At 60.7% G+C, this 5,424-nt stretch overlaps 1 pseudogene across 1 annotated transcript; it reads left to right on the forward strand.

The window, feature by feature from the left end:
- The first annotated feature begins 1,624 nt into the window (after positions 1 to 1,624).
- Positions 1,625 to 4,515, forward strand: LOC308633457 (bcl-2-interacting killer-like; annotated as a pseudogene). Its single transcript has 4 exons — positions 1,625 to 1,779; positions 3,245 to 3,343; positions 3,929 to 4,046; positions 4,423 to 4,515. The product of its transcript is annotated as a bcl-2-interacting killer-like (transcript).
- Positions 4,516 to 5,424: the final 909 nt, after the last annotated feature.

A 5,424-nucleotide genomic window follows, 5' to 3' on the forward strand; every position in this document is an offset into this window, starting at 1 on the left:
TCACTCTTGCAGCTGCTCCACAAGGCCGTAGGCTCTGATTTCTCTACCTCCTCTTCTGCTCTCCTGGGCTGGCTGCTGCAGCGCCAGCCCTCACTCCTATGTTTAAGCAGCAGAGCCGGGAGCTGCCCTGGCTGGGTTTGCTCCCTTTCTTTCAAGCCCTACCTCCCACTTCTCAGTGGCCAGGCTGGGTCACGGGGGCCAGCACTGGCTACAAGGGATGGATGCTGCAGAGGGAGGCCCTGCAGGGTTGTGGTGGCCTGGGGGAGTGCGTGTGCGGGGCCACTTGGGGGGAGTGGGAGTGCTTGAGCAGGCCAAGGGCTGAAGATCAGCCCCGCCAGGGGAGCTGGGAGGAGGTTGTGAAACTGCGTGGGAGGACTGGTTTAGAGAAGGCCTGGAGCTGTGCGCCGTGGTACACGCCTGTTACCCCAGTGGCTCAGGAGGCTGAGGCAGGAGGATCAGGAGTTCAATATCAGCCTCAGCAAAGACGAGGCACTGAGCAACTCAGAGGACCCTGTAGTGGAAGAAAAGGCCCGGAAGATGGGGCAGGGTCCCTGAGAGGTGGGAGTGTCATCTACTCCTCGTTCATTTGCTTTTATTGCTCAGAGAAACAGCAGACTTCAAAAAGTAGGTGTCCAGGGGCTGGGGATGTGGCTCAAGCGGTAGCGCGCTCGCCTGGCATGCGTGCGGCCCGGGTTCCATCCTCAGCACCACATACCAACAAAGATGTTGTGTCCGCTGAGAACTAAAAAAAAATAAATATTAAAAATTCTCTCTCTCTCTCTCTCTCCTCTCTCACTCTCTCTTTAAAAAAAAAAGTAGGTGTCCCTCCCAACAGAGTGACAGCAGGTGCCTGGGTTTTCCAGCTGGGGGAGCTGCTGGGGGAGGCTGATGGTGACCTGAGCCAATCAGAAGGGTGGGGGGAGGAGGCCTGGGAGGGAGTCCGGCAGGGGCAGAAAGGCAGGACCCTTTTCCTCCCCTGTCGCGAGGACCACAGCCTGCGCCTTCCTAACAGAAGTCCATTCAGCAGGAGGACAGCGTGTCTGCGTCTAATCAAGGTTGAGACAGATGACACAGGGCCTTCGGACATGAAGACCCAAGCCCCAGGAAGGGCTGGCACTGCAGCTCCGGGGCACTTACCTGACTTGCCTGTGCCTAGGCCCAACCCCCAGCACCCAAATCGAAAGTCAAAGCCAAGAACCCACAGGAAACTCCGTGTTTACGCGTGGGCCTGTGGTGGACAGCCAGGCAGAGCAGGGGTGGACACAGGGTACAGTCTCTGTGCTCTCATGGCAGCCGATCCAGGAGACCTAGCGGGCTCTGCGTGGCAGTCCTTCCTCACAGACGTAAGGTCTTTAGGGGACAGAGCCACCTTCCCAGGTCTTCGGGCTGCTTGGGGGGAGGGCGTTCTGATTTCCATGACTGGAAAAGGAACTCAAGTTCCTGTGGCTCTCTAGGGGGCAGGAGGAGGCAGGAGGCCAGACACTAGGCTTCTGCAGCTGCCCCCGAGGCTGGAGGCCTGGGGCTCAAAGCACTCAGTGGGCCAGAGTGCCTGCCTTGGGACCTGGGGCTCCGAGCCCTCGCAGTTCTAGGGGTCAGTGACACCGTCTCCTTCCCCAGAGAAGAGATGTCAGAGGCAAGACCCGTCTCCAGGAGCCTCCCGAGCCTCCTCCGGTACAGACCCGGACCTCTGCTGGCCGCAGGTGCTTCCTGCATGACCCCTCCCGCGGGAGAGGAGGTCCTCCGTCCCGGGGGACGGCTGCACCTCATGGTTCAGGGCAGGTAGGTCCCAAGGGCCCACTGGTCGGTGACCTTTGGGGATGGGTTGGAAGAGCAGGCACCTGTGAGGCGGGGACCCTCTGCAGAGGGCCTCCGGGCAGGCTCAGGGAGGACGCTCCCTAGGTAGTGAGTGATATCTCCGCACCCCGCCGCCACTGAGGTCCCCTGTGCTCATCCCCACCCACAGAAGGACCCTTTGGCACCCAGCATGTCCAGGTCCCACGATGGACTGTGGCGCTGGCCACGAGAGAGCTCAAGCGTTTCGTCTTAGGGAGCTGGCCAGGAGGCCTGCTGGACCTGCCAGCTACCTCAAGGTGCCCCAGCCCTGGCAGTTAGGGCAGTGATTTGTTAAGGAACCACTGAGGCTGGAAGAGGGGCAGGCACTCCTGGGACTGACACGGCCTCCAGGGTCTCAGGACCAGCCTGGCCAGCCCAGCTGGGTCCAGTGTCTGCATCTGCCAGGCTCATGGGCTCCCCCAGCAGGGGGCGCTGCAGCTTTACCTCCCGGGAACTGATGAGGCACTGAGGCTCGGGCCCCTCAGTCACCTCCCCCAAGCTGGAGGACAGCCCCTGCCAGCGCACAGGCAGGAGTTCAGCTCCAGGGTTCTGGATGTTTCCTCTTGCTCCAAGGTTCTTATTAGTCATCAAGATCCTGAACTTAGGGATCCTGTGACTCAGATGCATCACGTTAGCGGGACAGAAGTGGGAGCTTGCCCTCCAGGAGAACAGACTGGGGGACGTTAGACAGGTCATCAGGTGGTGCAGGTGGCCAGGGTTAGGTGGATCTGCCTGGGACTTCCAGGCAGAGCTCCTGAATCACCAGGGTGGGATGTGGGCCAAGCCTGGGGAGAAGGGTGCACCCGGAAGGGGACTGGTTTTTAGTCTGAGCTGTGCACATGCATGACGCAGGCTTGCACCTGCCTGCACTATTTCAGTCAAGAATTTGGTTTAGAGAGTGGAGGGCCCAGGCAGGGGACTATTAGCTCCTTCATTTGGAAAGGGACAATGGTATCGGGGTGGTTTCAGCATTGGGGACCAGGGGAGAGGTCTCTGAGCCCCTAGTCCAAGGAGGAGGGTAAGTTGAAGTCCCTGTGGGAAGCCAGCCTCAGCAATTGAGGGGGTCTCAAGGCACCCCCAAACCTGTCCATCCCTGCTGGCCACTGTTACTCACCAAAACCCATGAGCTGCGCCCTGCTGGGGCTTTCCGGGGACACTCAGTGGGTACTGACATTCTGGGTGTTCAGCATTCTTGGGAGCTGGAGGGCGGGAGCAGGCCCCCGGGCACCCCACTTACTGACACTGGCCACCCACCCCTGGAGGTGAATTTTAAAGCGGTGTGACTTCAGAGTCTGCCTGTAGATGGAGGGAAGCAGGAAAATTTGCTGCTGGTCCCAAATCTGACCCCTGCTCTTGCCTGGCTCTGGGCTACTCCAGTACCTCATCCTGCCCACCTGTTCCCTCTCCACAGTAACCAGGTGGCCCTGCGACTGGCCTGCATTGGGGATGAGATGGATCTGTGTTTTCGGGGCCTCCAACTGGCCCAGCTGCCTGGGATGGCCATGCACAGGTAAGCAGCCCATGTCTTGCCCAGGACTTCACCTGGGGAGGGACCCTGGACAGGCAGGTAGAGGCCCAGAACCTAACACATGGCTGGACCCCAAGTTCTGGAAGGAAATGGCCTTGACACTCCCAAGCAGACCCCAAACCCTCTGCTTCCCTGCCTGTCCAGGGGCCCCTGGCTCTCTCTGACCTGCCCCTGCCTCTCCCGGCCTGGCAGAGCACCACACAGAACCCCGCCTCCCGTTGGTCTTCATCCAGAGTCCTGAGTTGCTGGGCAGGGCAGGCTGCTTGTGCACCCAGGCCTGGCTCCTCGGCCAGCTCCCTGGGGAGGACAAGTGGGGCAGTAACTGGCCAAGGGCCTGCAGGGCCCAGGTTTGGGTTCCCTGTGGCCAGCTGAGCAGAGCACTGGCCGGCAGGTGGGAGGAATTACGAGATCTGAACAAATCTATGAACCCGAAATAGCTGTGGGGAGACGGACACTGTCCTTCATAGGGGTGCCAGGGGAAGTCCGGGTGTCCGTGGGGTGGGGAGGGGACAGGCCCTCCACAGGGGCAGAGTCCCTGAAGCCTGCTCTGCCCCCCATGTCTTACAGCCTTGCTCTCAGCTACAGCCAGGAGAGAGTCCTGGGTGTGCTCAGAAGCTTGACCCAGGGTCTCGCCAGCCTCAGGGAGAACATGTGGTTCTAGAGACCCGCGGCCCCCAGCACCTGGGTAAGAGCCAAGAGGCTGCAGGCGCAGATGGCCCCCTGCCCGTGGGAGTGGCCTGGAGCCCCCCGGACGCACCCCTCGTGTGCTACAGGCGCCCCCTCCCTGTCACCTTAGGTTTCACCTGTTTCCACACCTCCCCGGGCCCAGAGCCCCAGGAACCTTGGGCCCAGCTGACAGGACTGTGCTCCTGCCCCTCTACCAGGAGAGCTGTCCTCTGGCAGATGCTGCCCCATCTCTGCCCTGACTCAGGGCCACTTCCTTGCTCCCCTGTCCCTGCTGAATGCCTGCCCTGTCTGATCTCACCCTGTCCTAGCCGCCCCGTTTCTGAGGTGAGGTCCCCTACCTTCTTGGGTCCTCACTGTCCTCTCTCGGTCCCCAGGTGCCTCCTGCCCGGGCCTGCCGGGAGCTGCTGCCCGTGCTGCTGCTGCTGGGCCTGTTGCTGAGCAGGGCCCTGTACCTGCGGCTCCAGTGAGGCCTGTGCAGGGCGGGGCTGGCCCTCGCCCTTTGAACCCATCCTGGAGGTAGCCGGCTCCTGGGGGTTCTGTCCTTTGGACAGTGGTGTTTCCCGATGAGATTTCCTTTTTTATATTTAAACTCAAGATAGTGCTGGGACACTGCTGAGGTTTTGTACTGGAGTTTCTGTTGTTTTTGTAAGAAATGAACTTACCGGACCTCTGGGGTGGTTTCCAGTTAACTGCCCATTTGGAGGCCTGGCTGGCCTGCTCTCCTCCTGACCCTGGCCCTCTCGGGGGCAGCCTATCCCCAAGGAAGCCTTCCTCTCATGCAGGCTGGTGTATGGTAGGCAGCGGGGGGAGTGCTGGTCACACCCCTGTCTGTGGACCACAGCGGAATCTATTGGCCTAGATTTCTGAAGGGTAGAGGAGACAGAGTTCAATAAAATGTTGGTTTCCAGCCAGTTTCTGGTCTTTCTGGTCCTGTCTGGGGCTCTGTGGCATCATCTTGGGCCCCTCTTTCCCTGGAGGCTGAGCTTGGTGGCAGGAGGAGGGGTGGCCTTATCCTTGCCTCCTCCTTGTACCTGAGGACCCCACTGCTGTCGGAGGTGCTCAGAATTTGTCCCCCTCCCTAGTGGTGCCTGAGATGCACTGTTGGGATCATTTTGGGGGCTCTCCAGGTCTCACAGTGGGGATGTCGGTCATCTCTCCACCCTGTCCACTTCCTGGGGGTGCTGCAGCCAGCAGGGCTCTGTGGGCAAGTAGGGCCTGGGCCAAGGGTTGGGGGCGGCTTCCCACTATTTGGACTAGGTACCTGCCATGGTCCCTGGTCCAGGCTCTACCAGGGTCCCCTCCCACTAACATTCCCAGGCTGCACTGAGCCAGACCGCGGCACTCCAGGGCCTGCTCTCCAGCAGTGCTCCCAGACA

The sequence above is a fragment of the Spermophilus citellus genome, assembly GCF_964194105.1.
Source record: "Spermophilus citellus genome assembly, chromosome: 14".
NCBI lineage: Eukaryota > Metazoa > Chordata > Mammalia > Rodentia > Sciuridae > Spermophilus > Spermophilus citellus.